This window comes from Peromyscus californicus, unplaced genomic scaffold, assembly GCF_007827085.1.
Source record: "Peromyscus californicus insignis strain IS unplaced genomic scaffold, ASM782708v3 Scaffold_17__1_contigs__length_78620276, whole genome shotgun sequence".
NCBI lineage: Eukaryota > Metazoa > Chordata > Mammalia > Rodentia > Cricetidae > Peromyscus > Peromyscus californicus.
Window position 1 is genome coordinate 58,617,972 of NW_026294469.1, and position 14,383 is coordinate 58,632,354.

The following is a 14,383-nucleotide window of genomic DNA, read 5'->3' on the forward strand; positions in this document are numbered from 1 at the left end:
TGCTAACTTCACAGTTTCGACACACCCACCTCTGTGAAAGTGTGTACCTTGGGGGCACTGACTGAGGGGGTCAAGGGAACTTTTCCTCCTGATTTTCAACTATTTGGTTTCAGATCATCCCCAAATAAAGTTTTATTAAAACACACACACACACACACACACACACACACACACACACACACACACACGAAATGAGTTTGTGTACTTAGGTGCAAATAGTTCTTCATCAGCTAGGGCCCCTCCTCTAGGGCCTCTCATCTGGGACAGGCCCCTTAGGGCGTGTTCCGCACGTCCCAGGCATTGGAGAGCAGAGGCTCCTCCCACGGGGCCCGCCCGGCACTGGACTCTGCCCTGGACGCCCTACCTAACTGAGCACTAGCTGCCCACAGTCGCCAAACTGCACCAGCTGGGGACCGACCCTGGGCTCATCCCGGATCTTCCCGAGCTGCAGCAGGCGGGGCTGTGCACTGAGCGCCTTCCAAGGTAGGCGAGCCCCATACAGCTGTGGCCGCACCAGAGGCGCGCCAGGTGGGAGGGGACGCCAGGTGACCTTGGAGCGGGTCACCCAGTGGAGCTTTGCGCCCTGGGACGTTTCCTGGAAAGGAGGGAAGAGGTCTTGAAGAGATGAGGAGGGTGTTTCTTGGAACCTCTGTTCTGGGCGCTCGAATTCCCTGGCCCGAAGTTTCAAGGAAGAGAGAAAGTTGCCTTTCTCCTACAAAGGAATCCACCCCAGGGCACACACACCTGCTTGTTTATTTAGGGTGTTGTTATTCAGTCCCTTAGTCAGAACTCCGGAGACACCGGCTGTCTGCCTGTTTCAGCGATCCTGCAGAAAACGCTGATTCCACTGGCGCTGCCGTTTCTGCTTCCGCGATTTTCAGCAGCAAAGATGAGCAAAGGTATCAGTTGTTAACGCTGAGTGGCGAAGCTGCAGGTGCAGCAAGGGGACAGCCCACTGCTGAGCAGTTTCCTGCTGTTCGGTCTAGATTTTAGACAGGCCTGGGCAGCGATGCCAGCGAGCAAAATCACCTTCAGAAGCAGTTCGGGTGCTAGGATCACCGTGGTTGTGAATTTTCAGCCTCTTTCAGGAGGAAAAAAAAAAAAGTGAACATAAACTTCAGAGTATAGCGCATGCCTCCAGCCCCAGGACATAATAATGTTCCACTGTCAGTCACCTCACAGCTGTTTTACTCGAAGGATTGAGCCTCCTGCCCCCTTCCGTTTGTGCTATATAAAGGTTAGTTGAATTAGATGATACTTAGGAGTGGCGAACAGAAAGTTTAGGAATGACAAAAGGTGGTCTAGCCTCCCGATGTTACCCCTGTGCCATTAAATATTCAGCTCTACTGAAGACTAGTTTTCCAGAAACTTGAGCTGGGCCAGAGTGTCAGGTGGCCGAGCACAATTGGTGCTCTTGTTCTGTGGTTGCTGAGGTGCTCCTCTCCCTCTGTCCCTCCATGCAGAGGGAGGGGGAAGGGAAGGGAGAGGGGAGGGAGACTATGCTGTTGTGTTTCAGGCAGGTAAGAACACTGTGTGGCTCCTCAACTCCAGAAATAATGAAAAGAGGACCCAGACAGACAAGGTCTTAAGATTCGTTAATTTGTTCATTTCAAAATAAATTGATTCTCTGTCCTAACCAGAAAGAGACTTTGAAATAAACACAGGCACTGTTCAAGACTTACTAATAGGAGCCACAACCCGAATGAATCCACATAATATCATTTTTTTGAGCTTGGGGCTATTTCAAATGTGCTCCAACAGTGGACTTGGAGTGTAATGCACCTTTTGGCCAAGATGCTTTAAAAAAATGTAAGTTAGATTTGACCGAAGCTGTAAAAATATTTACTTCAGAAAATTGCTGATGAGAGAAAAGATGGTGAAGAGAATTGAAAAGTGATTAAACTTGTATAGGTTCATGTATTTTGAACTGAGACAGGTGCATCCAATTTAGATGACCATTTGTTGATCGAAACATTTCAAATCAACAAACATGTGCTACAAACAACTTGTGGATTGATTCAGGTTATAGTCACCTGACAGTATCTTGTGTTTGATTAATTTAATAACCTGTTCAAATAAACTTACATTTTGCTAAGCACAAAATCTGCCCTCTACATGGGTTTGGGAAACAAATGTTAGTAGGGTTGTTGATTTACATTCAGCTTTAGAAAACACTTGAAGCAATTGTGAGTTTGTGGACCAGATCACACATTCTTTAGGTCAGTATGGTGTTCCTGCCTGGCACCATGTTCCATGTTGAAGGCACAGGAAGACACACTCCTGTCTGGTTATACAACACTGGATCCCTCCAGGGCATTGTACGATCAGATATCAGGAAGCATACCAACAGCAGCCTGTCAATTTTGACATGGATACGAGAAACTTCCTTCTGAAAGAAGTTTTCCTCACTTATAACTAAATCTACAACGAAGAGAACTCCATGCTATTTTGGCCAGTGCTGTTTTATTTCCTGTAGATTTGGGGAAAACTTAGGAACTATGGATTCTTGGTTTAATATTACTAACATGGAACTATTGAGCCTAAAACGTCAAATGTGAGTGTCTTAAAGAATAACTAAAGATTAAATGTGTTGCGTTGGGTAGCAGGGATTCTGGAGAGAAATGTGAGCAAAAATTTTTAAATTTAAGAAAAACTTATTCACATAATTATTTTCCCCTTTAAATTAGAAAAAAAACATAGCAACAATTATTGCACTTCCCCATAGGGGGCAAATCAGCTATGTTCAAGTTATTCTTGCCTTTATTCGGTTTCCTTGAAAACAGGTTTGTTGGAGGTAAAATCAAAATACTCTGAAACATATCTGATTTCCTGCAGTGATGAGGACCAACCTCAGGACCTAGTGCACACTTGGAAAGCACAGGGACCAGCTGAGCTACATCCCCAGCCAATTTTTGATATCACCATTACACATATATCATCTCATTCCTGTTAAACAGTGGAATTTTCTGTCTGAAACTGTCTAGGAAATCAAGTAATCTTGTCCCAATGTTGCAAAAGCAGTGAGTGACTTTTGGGAATAACTTAGGATTCAGGAAACTGATTGCTTTCTAGGCCCCCATTTACCTTGCTGTGTGCTTTGACAAGGGGTGCCTTTGGAGGAAGGTGATGCATGATGATTAAGGCTTTTCTGTCCTTGAGCTGAAGCTCTTGTAAAGAGTTCCCGGGTTCTGAGATCCGGGGAGAAGACAATGTCTCCATGAGTGCCTTTCTGTCACTGCTTAAAGTTCCCACTGTAGAAAACATGAACAGTAAGATAGCATGAGGGCATGAGGTCTTCTTTGGAGTGGGGGACAACTTAGAATGCAAGAAATTTTTAAGAAAGCCTAATTTGAGGACAAGATAACCTGAATCAAATAATATTATTTTCTGTGTTGAATGTGTTCTCATACACAGCTCGACTTTTCTGTTTGAAATGTCAAAGGCGCCTCCCGAAGGTCCTGTGAGAGTCCCTGACTGTTTGAGCCTAGTCACACCTTTTGTTTTTCCCACCTTGGTAACGGTTTCCAATATCACAAAACAGAAGCTTTGGAAAAGTTTTGCAGTGGCAATCTCATTCCAAATGCCCCCTAAGTAGTTTGTTCCCCATCCAGGATTCCATCTTCATCCTTTTCCCCGACACACACTTCAGGAATTAGTGTGGAAGCATCCCTCATGCTGTGTGGATCCACCGAGAGGAAGAACTCCATAGACCTTGAGCTGTGAGCGCCTTCTGATTATTTTCCTCGAGTTCATCTATGTTGTTAAGATTGACAGAAGGAAGTCCGTCCGTACTGTCAACACCGGGCATCTATCTGCCGCTCTCTAGTGTCTTTCTATTTTCACTGGAGTCTAGGTAGGATGGTGTTTTGGGAAAGCCAGGCATCTTCATTGTACAGAAAGGATCATAGATGGTAGCAGAAAGAAAGGCCTTGGCTGCTTCAGGCTCTGAACAGATTTCGTAGTCATTGCTTCAATAGTCTGCGTGTAAAGGGACTCAAGAAAACCATTCAGAAGGGTCAGGTATTTTGGTGCTGCAAGAGGAGTTGAAGGTTCATGAGTCAAAATTAGATCTTGTTGCAAATACTCATCTATTTCTTACATATTTCTTCCTGCTCTTTTATGTTAGTACCCGGTGCTCATGATTAACTTTCTTTTTTTCCCCTTATATTGAAAATAGATATTTCTCAAACAATATATTCTGATTACAATTTCCCTTCCCTTGGCCTCCCAGTTCCTCCTCCCTGTCATCCCATCTGGATCCACACCCTTTTGTTTCTCTTTAGAAAACAAATAGGCATCTAAGAAATAATACTAAAAGAAAGGAAAATAAAATAAAATAAGAAGAGAAGAAAAAGCCAAAGAAAAGCACAAGACACACAAATAAACACAGAGATGCACATGTTCATACACACAGGAATCCCATAAAAACACAAAAGTGAAAGTCATAATATATATGCAAAGGACCTGTAGGGTTAAAAAAAGACAAAAAGCCCTGATAAAACATTATGAGATAAAGAACCTTCAAAGATGCCACTGAGTTAGTTTTCTAGCCATCTGCTGCTGGGCATGGGACTTACTTAAGAGTGGTTTGTTTGCCCATGAGAATCCCCTGGAGAAAACTAACTTTTCATTTGCAAGTGATTATCAAATAAAGATAGCTTTTGGGTTATGGATGGAAATCAGTGTCCGTCTACCTCTCTTGTTTCTAGGAGCCCATCAGAGGCAGATGAGTGCAGGCCCTGTTCATGATGCCACAGCCTCTGTGAGCTCGTCGGTGTGCTGTGTCCAGAAGGCCTTGTTTCCTTGGTGTCTTCCATCTCCTCGGGTTCTTATACTCTTTCCACATCCTCTTCAAAGAGATCTCTGAGCATTTGGGGTGGGGGTGGCTACTGTAGTAGGGTTGCTGGACTCCAGTGGAGACGTATTGTCCCGGCCGTTATTTGTGTTTTTAGGCTGATGTCTAGGCATCTGGGTTTAGGATGACTGTAATTCTAGGTGCTGATACCTGGTCTTGTTTTTGTTGGGTGGGTATTTTGTTCCTTGCTTTCCTTTGTCTTCTCTTGTTTTTAGGAGAATGTGGAACTGTGGGTTGACTGGTAGGGAATGCTTCTGGGATACTGCCAAGTGGTGGCTACTGGGAGAAAGGGATATAATGTCTTTCTGGGTATTGGGAGCTGACACTTAAGAATGGGGATGGGCTAGAAGGGGGCTGAAGGGATCCTCTGGAGGGAGAAAAGCAGAATTTGCCACAGTAATCTGGGTAGACCCCTGGAGAGGGAGGAGAGGCCACACAGGTGGTCATGGTTCCCTGGCTAGATTGGACCAGAGGGTTTCCAGGAGTGTCAGTGGGAGTTGAGACAAAAGGATGGGGTGTCGAGAAGGGCTATAGTGTGATCCTCTGGCAATGAGTGCCCAGAGGGGAGGCCTCCGCAGGCAGTATGCTACAGAGCTGGGGATGAGACTGGGGGATTGAATTTGGGGGAGAGGAGGAAGAGTGAAAATCACCTCACTGCTTCCCTGGTCAGTGTGTCCAGTGGGTAGCCAGGGAAAATCAGTGATGAACTGTCTTGCTCCTCTTAGAAGGCTCTCTTTGTCTCTGTTGTCACAGCACAATGTGAAACAGTTTTGTCGTGACTTGGCTCCTGTTTTCCATACCCTTTTCATAGTCAGCCTTTCCTGCACTCCCAGACCAGAGCCGTAGATCTGTATCCATGGGCATTTGACCAGGACTACAGAACAAGGCATGAAATTCCATCCTGTGGAGCAGTTCTTTCCCCCTAACAGTCATGCCACTCTTCCACCAGTGAGCTCATTGCCTTGGCGGGTTGGTATTGCACCATGCAGGATCCAGCCCTGAGCAAGACTATTGCTATCTTCTCTCTTCCTGTAGCCTACATAGCACCTTCTGGCTCTATGAAATCAAGAGGTGGGAGGTGTCCTGGCTGGTTTAAGAGTGATTATTTATTTCTCTGTGTTCAGAAGTCAAGTGTGTGGTGTGTTCAGCAATAGGGCCTTACCATGCAGTTATGATGGGTTACGAAGGGTAATGACAATTGACAATAGCCTGTCTTGTTTTGGAGATCCCTGGGGTCTCCCTGACCAATACCAATGCTAATTCCATTCAAAATCTTTTTGTTAATTTTTAAAGTTGTGTTTTGAAATTAGTTTCCCGAGTACAGGGTTTTCATACATCCTTACTTTTGGTTAACTCACTTTCGACGACTCCCTCCTTCCCTCCATTCTCCAGCTTCCATTCTTGCTTAATCCTGTTGTTGTGGGTTTTTTACTCTTTTTTTTTGTGGGGGGGGGAGCGCCACCCAGCTCCCAAATAAACCACACATAGAGGCTTATGAATGCCCGGCCTTAGCTTGGCTTAGTTTCTTGCCAGCTTATCTTAACTTATCCCATCTATCTTTTGCCTCTGGGCTTTTCCAGTTCTCTTACTTCTGTAAATCTTACTCTATTTCATGGCTGGCTGTGTAGCTGAGTGGTTGACTCCTGGAGTCCTCCTCCTTTTCTGGCTCCTATCTAACTCTCTCCCCCCAGATTTCTCCCTGCCTGCCAGTCCCACCTATCCTTTCTCCTGCTTTGCTATTGGCCAGTTCTTTATTAGACCATCATGTGTTTTACACAGGCACAGTAACACAGCTTCACAGAGTTAAACAAATGCAACATAGTCAAAAGTAACACACCTTAAAATAATATTCTACAACATAATCCTATAGCTCTTGGTATTCCCCCCTCTTCTTTCATTTCACGTGTCTTCTACTATCCCTTCAGCTGGTGCTTTCAGGTTGGGTTGTGAGATAGTAACTTCTGTGTGGCTTTTCACACCACCTTCCTTCAGTTAGCCCTCCTCTTTCCTGCTTTTCCCTGTACTGAACAAAAATAATCCAATTAAAAATGGGCTGTGTCTTAATACAAGGGGAGGTGCTTAGTCTTACTTCGGCTTGATATGCCATGTTTTGTTGATATCCATGGGAAGCCTGCCCTTTCTGAATAGAAATGGAGGACTGGATGGGGGAGGGGATAGGGAGGTTTGGGAGAGACAGGGAGGAGAGGAGGGAGGGGAGACTGCTGTCAGAAAGTGGGGGAGAGGGAGAGGGAGAGGGAGAGGGAGAGGGAGAGAGACAGAGAGAGACAGAGAGAGAGAGAGAGAGAGGGAGAGGGAGAGGGAGAGGGAGAGGGAGAGGGAGAGGGAGAGAGAGAGAGAGAAGGAGAGCGGGAGAGAGAGCAGGAGAGTGGGAGGGAGGGAGAGCAGGAGAGTGGGAGGGAGGGAGGGAAGAAGAAGAAGAAGAAGAAGAAGAAGAAGAAGAAGAAGAAGAAGAAGAAGAAGAAGAAGAAGAAGAAGAAGAAGAAGAAGAAGAAGAAGAAATGGGCTGTGGAACTGAACAAAAATTTCTCAAGAGAAGAAATGTAAATGCAAATGGCAAGGACACACTAAGAGTTCTCAGTGTTCTCAGCCATCAGGGAAAGGAAAAGTAAAACTGCTCTAGAATTCTTCTTCCCTCAAGTTGGAATGGCCGTACAAATGTCAGCAAGTGCTGGTGTGGAGGCAGGGGAAAGGGGAACTCATGTGGTGTTGGTGGGACCATAAACTAGTGCAGTCACTTTGGAAGTCAATCTGGAGGTGTCTCAGAAACCAAGAACAAAAACAGCCATGTGGCCTAGTGATACCACCCTTAGGCATGTACCCAGCAGACCTTGTAACCTGCTACAGATACGCTTCATTGCGTGTCCATTGCTGTTGTATTCACAATCGCTCGGAAATGGAACCAACTAGATGTTCATCAACAAGCAAGTGGATCAAAGAGTGGTTTATACGTAAACACAGTATTAGTCAGCTATAAAGAAAAGTGAAGTTTGCAAACAGATGGATGGGCCTGAAAAAAATTGTTTTGAATGAGGTTACTCAGGTTTGGAAAAATGAATGTTTTATATTTTCTCCCACATACAGATTCTAATTTGTTGTGGGTATTTAACCTGGAGCCCAAATGGAGGCCAGGAAACTGGAAAAGGGAACTTTTGTGTGGGAAAGGGGCAAATTAAGGGAGGGAGGATAATGGATTATAGATAAACACAAGTGGAACACTGGGGGCGGGCAGAAAGGCTGAAGCTGGGAGGGGTCTGCAAATACAACGTCAAGCAATTCCTATGATACAGACATATTATATAATATAGTGTACTTGCAGTGATAGTTCTCTTCCAAAGAAATACCTTATATTTTATATCTAGGAATTTTCTCGAGGACTTATGCGTAATACACACTTGTGTGTGTGTACTGAAGAATAAACACATGGCTGAACAGAATTAACCCTTCCTAAGAATATCATAGAGGAAGGCTTGGAAACAGAGCTTGGGTTCTGTGTTACATGCATGCTTTTGGTGGGCTGTGCTTCATTTTCAGGTGAAACCTGTCACCTGGGCTTACAACCAGACACTGAATATCACCATTGTGCTGTGTAATGTCACAGAACAGGTGTGCTACTTAATATTCCAGGCATAAAATTCTCTTCAAGGCTTGGAAATGCATGGTTCCTTCCCCTCACAACCTGCTCATCCTGTGGGACTTTTCTCCTAACTTACTTTTACAGTTGAGCTGGTATCAAAGCATACATATCTCCTAGTGATCAAAACCAAACAATGTTGTTAGCTCAGGGCCAAACTTCTGAAACCTGAAAACGCAGAAAATGTGGCAAAACCAGTCAGGGCTCCTGCTTACAGAACACTGTAATTACCTGAATAACATTGCTAGTAAGAATCTGCTGTAAGGATGTGTACTTGCCTCCAGAATTGGTGGGGAAGTTGAAAAACCAGGTTTGTAAAGTGGGAGAGTCCCTGTGAGGCTAATTCTGTAAGATTAGGACTAAGGAAGAGCAGGTGGGGCTCTTCCTGGGAGGCCAATGGCCACCACCACTTCCTGCTTCTTCCTTGGTGGATTTGTGAGGGGATTTTTCTTTCAAGACTAGGGCTGAATGTAAATGGTGATTCCATCAATTTTGGGGGCACATCATGCTCTGGGTAGCCAGTGCCCACTGCTCTGTACTGTCTGCCATGGTGCCCTCAGAACGAAATCAAGCAAATCCGCTTTACCCCTCCTCCCGCTTCCACCTGGAATCTGCTTCTCCAGGTAGCCATAGGTTTTATCTGTTCCAAATTTTTCTACAGTGGGACCTCCCTGGGTTGGCTTCCTTTGTGTTTATTCTTAGCAGCACTTTCTTTCATCCTGCTCCCCCAGTCCACTTTATTCTTTACGCTGCCCCCCCCCCCACGTATTTATGTATTCCTCTCTGCCTCCCTTGCTGAACTCAAAGTTCTATGTAGCAGTCTTCAGAGACTGAACCTGTAGACACAGCTCCTACCACAGCAACATTCAGGAAATCTCTACTACAAGAAAGGAAATGCCTTTGTTAATGGTTCTTGATGACAAGTAGCCCTGTCTTGGATCCCTACAGTGGCAGCTTTAACCTACAACCACCAGCTGAGTGGCTTAAACAGAGGTTTGCCATTTTGGAGTTCTGAAGTTTGGAAGTCTAAGATCCAGGCATTTGCAAGTTAGATCTGTTTGGGAACACGGAAAGAGTCTGTTGCAGCCTTCCCTCCAGGCTGCTAGAGGTTTGAGGCAAATCCTTGAAACATCACTCCATGTGTGCCTTCATCTCCACATGGCCTTGTTCTAATGAGTCCATCTCCAAACCCCCCTTACACATAAAGGTGTCTGCAGTTGGAATGGAGGTCGCTCTGCTACTGTGGCACATCATTTTTACTTACTCTTACTATACATGCAGTTACCCTATTTCAAAGAGAGTCCTGTTTTGAGATACTGGGGGCTAGGACTTCCGCCTGTAAATTTGGAGGAGGGTCACAGACAGATGGGTAGCAAAGCCTTATATGAGCTTACTTCATACTCCCTTAGCTCTGCTCAGGTCTTTAAACAGTGAAGTGGGTTTAATTACATCATCCCGGTCCAGTGGTGTGTTGGTTTATCTCACAGAAAACAATGCACCACACTATGTCTGCATTGCTATGTAGACTGTAAACTATGGCTAACATCATCATTTGGATATGTTGACAAACTACTGATGCTTTAGCAATAAGGAATGACTGATATAATTTGCTAATTTCAAAATGCCCCTCAAGCAAACTTCCCTTTGTAGCCCAGCTCAGAGTGCAGACTATTTCAAATTATTACCTGATTTTTTTCCCCAATGGGGGAAAAAAAAACCACTCAGCCTGCTCTTCAGCTTTAATTATGGATAATTGTCTCATATTTTATTTACTCATTTGACAAACATGTGCAAATCATTCATTATGTATTATGTGTGCTAAGTGCTTGACAAATATTAACTCACAAACCACCCCCTGTTGATTTTTATTATTAATAGTTAATATTTCCTGAATTTTACAATAAAAGAAACTGAGGCACTGAACGATGGGGGAGAACCCACGCTGGCTGTCTCCTGGGTGGTGATGTATCTAAGGGGCCATCAAGCTAGGAGAGCTCCCTAGCTTGTGGGCTGTGTGGTAAGAAAAAGCAAAGCTGCCTTGGCTGAAGATGAGGAGCATGGTCTGCCCAGCACCCCCTGCTGCCTTGTTTACAAGGCCTGATATAGGAAATACCTCCTCTTGGCACGGTGCCACATGGAAGCTGTCTTCAATCCATCCTAGCATAAAACAAATAAAGCCTTTCCTCACTTTAATTAACTGATTGTGTTTTATTTTGAACATTTTATCTGTCTAATCTACTTCTGGCTGAAATAAAATGCTAACATGGATTTTCCCCAGGATGATAATGCCATATGGCTGGTTGGACTTTGCTACCCACTGCCTGCACCACCCCCCCACCACCACACACACCCCTATCTAGGATTTCTTTATTCCACTCAGGGACTGTAGACACAAAAGTTTTCTGAACCAAAGAGAAGCGGAATTTAATTTCATATAGATACCATTGGATGTAAAGCTTTCAAACCACAGGGGTCTGACTTCTCTCCCCTGTTATGGATGGCTCGTCTTCGGAGGTGATTAGGAATAAAGAAAAAGAGTGCAGTAGCATTGGCGTTTGCAGTCCATTGGTCCATTGAGTGCCTCTTGCAACCAGCCAATAAGAATAACCCATTTTGCATTTGGGGGGATTGTCCCCCTTATTTTACATATATATAAATTCAGGCTAAAATTGTATGTAACTTTTACAACTAGTGTGTAGGGAGGATGGTGTTTTTGAGAGAACGTAATTGAGGGTGACTTATCAGGGATTAAGGAGGAGATGCCATTTTTATTAGGAATGAAAGGCAGAGAAGAAAATGTGACATGGGCCCAATGTGATAGTGAAATTGGGAAAGTCAAAGAAAGCAGGGGACTTTTTTTCCCCCTGAAGATTCGAGTTTAGTGATGAAATGCATGCATACAACGCATACCATGTGAAAAAGGAAAATGAAAGTGCCTCAGTCCAGCAAGGTTGTGGAGAAGTGAGTTGCAGTGGAGAAAACAGCCCCAGCTGGGCGGTGGCTTTGCTTGCCTCCAGTCACCCACCGCCACAGTCCCTACTCCCTGCCATGCCCTGATGCCAGCATCAGCAGACTTTTCCTCCCTGGAAATGGACAGCTAGTAAATACTTTAGTTTTGCTTGCTGTGTACTGCTTCTGTGGTAGAGGCTCACCTGTGCTGTTGTAGGGCCTAAGTATCAGGGACTGTATGCCAGCAAACAGCCACCCACCCCTGTGTTACGGCAGAACTTCGTATATAGGTAAACGGACACTGTTAGTTACTTTAGTACTGCTGTGACCACAGACGACCTAGGGTGGGAAGGTCTGCTTTGACTCATCGCCGAGAGATTTCAGTACATCCTGGTGGGAAGGGAGGGCAGCAGAAGCACACGGTGGAGGCTCGCGACAACACGCAGACCAGCTAACAGACAGGGAGGGGGGGAAAGGGATGATTAACAACCTTCAAAGGCTCACCTCTCACCACCCACGTCTGCCAGCTACACCTCACTGTCCAAAGCTTCATAGTCACCCCAAAACAGTACCACCTGTCCGAGGAACAGGTGCACAAAACACGAATTGGAGTATGTTTCAGGTTCAAGCTCCATGTGTTTATCTGAATTTAGTGCTTACAAATTTCAACTTCATATACCTTTCACGTTTCATGAGATGATATACTTTTGGATTATTTGGAAGCATTAAAAAAAATAATTTGTAGGCTGTGCAAGCAGAGGAGGCCCAGACAGAAGGCAAAAGTATAGATTGCTGACCATCTTCTTCAAGTTTCTAAACACATTGCTTATTGTCTCTAAGGGGTTTTTATTTTTCTTTGAGCATTCAAATGTTGTTGTGGACCAAGTCCCTAATCCTGGAAGAGACTTCCGAGGCCCAAGAGAGGGAAGTACTTCCATGTTGTTCCACACAGCGGGCTTGGGGAGTTGATGCTGCCAAACTGAGTTCTGCTGAAACAAAGAGAACCGTTGCTGCCTTCTGAGAGGATTTGCAATAAAATGGAAAATTCTTGGCATGCCCTGTCAATTTCATTGAAGATTAAAGGATAAACTCAGGGCTTTGTGGCTTCCCTAGAGGCAATCTTCTTGCAAAGTGCTGCAGGCCAATATAAAAATTCTCTCTGTCTTTTAGCAGCGTGGGTCATTGCTAGATTTTAAGCATTTTGCTGTTTCTTTCTAGGGAACACAGTTTGAATGGGGTGGAAATACCCTTGCATTTGAGGTGAAAAAGACCGGGGTTTGAGTTTTGTCTCTGTTAGTTTTACTGTGATCTTGGGTAAGATGACATCACTGTGGGAGTCTTAACCTCCCAATCAGTAGAGAAGGTCCAATAATTCTACACTCAGATTCTATACACAGAATGTATTGTAGCTTGTTTTCTATTGGTCAGTTTTCTCATCACTGGGACAAAGTATCTGAGGTCCAACTTAAAGGAGGGTAGATTTACCTTGGCCCACCGTTTTGAGAGGGTGGCTCTGTGGTGGGACCCTATGGTAGAGTTCCTTGCTTGGAGGAAGGACAAGGAGACAGGACACTGGATCAAAAGCAAGGCCTGGCTACAGTACTGAAAAGTTACAGCCTTTCGGAGACCCATCTCCTCCAGCCAAAAGTCGTCTAGCGGCTCTGTAACCTTCCAAATCAGTGCCATCAGTATTCAAGCATGCTGACCTGTGGAGAACATCGTAGATTCAAGCCACCTATTGTTTGCCAAACTTTTGAATAGGACATGAATGTAGTCTTTGTCTGACCTCCATCTTTACTGTTTATTCCTCCACAACAGGTCCTACTGTTATTATTTTACCCACAAAAATCCCAACAAGTGTCACTAACAGACAATTTTCTAAAAGGATGTCTTCATTCCTTTAAACTTAGAAACATAAAGGGTTCTTTGTGTGTGTGTGTGTGTGTGTGTGTGTGTGTGTGTGTGTGTGTGTGTGTGTACATGTGTGTGTCTGTTCATGTTTGTGCAGGTGCATGCGTGTGCATGCATGCAGAGGTCAGGAGACAACCTCCCTGATATTCCTCACATACTGCCCACATTTTTTATTTTTTTTGAGACAGACCACTGGTCAAATAGGCTAGGTTGGCTGATCAGTGAGTTTCAGGGATCTACTTATTTCTTGGTTCTGGAATGCTGGAGTTACAAATGAGTGCCACCATGCCTGGCTTTTTCCTTGGATTCAGTGAGGTTGATTTCAGCTCCTCATGTTTGTAAGGCAAACACTTTACCAAATAAGCTACTTCTCAGTATGTAATAAGAATTTTTCACTAGCAGCTTTTTCCAATCAATCTAAAACCAAAAACAAACAAAAACTACTTATGCCTAGTATGTTTAAGGCAAAATTCAAACAAGATTCATCTATTGTATTTGGCTGTGTGTGTCTTAAGACTCTTTAAAATTTTTTTTTTTACTTTTTTAAAAAATTGTATTTTATGTGTATGTATGTGCCTGTGTGTATATATAGCACACACATACAAATGTCTGCAAATGCTAGAAGAGGGCATCAGATTTCCTGGAACTGAAGTTGTAGGTGATTGTGAGCGGCTAATGTCAGTGCTAGAAATCAAATATAGATCCTCTTCAAGAGCAGCAAGTGTTTGTAACACTGAGCCATCTCTGAGCCCCAAGACTTAATCTGTAGCAGACTTAGTTACAAGGATGCCTGAGTATTGAAGCCCATGTTACTCATTAACCTTTTTTACCCAGTGTTCTTAGCTGAGCTTGAGGATTCTTTTAGATCTACTCCTTGGTAAGCAGTTCCAAATGCTATAGTTTCTAAGTCTGTTTATTCTTTTGAGCTTATTAGCTGGCATACCATAAAAACTTTCCATTATTAACTATTTAGTTACTGAAAAACAGTTAATGTGTTAATGATGTGACATGTGCTT

At 44.1% G+C, this 14,383-nt stretch overlaps 1 protein-coding gene across 1 annotated transcript in view; it reads left to right on the plus strand.

Annotated features, from left to right (window-relative positions):
* Positions 1–396: 396 nt before the first annotated feature.
* Ccdc68 (coiled-coil domain containing 68) overlaps positions 397–14,383 on the plus strand; it is a 42,068-nt gene continuing 28,081 nt past the window's right edge. The window contains exon 1 of the mRNA XM_052741488.1: positions 397–483. The gene's annotated coding sequence lies outside the window, so the exon portion shown is untranslated. The remainder of the gene's footprint in view (positions 484–14,383) is intronic.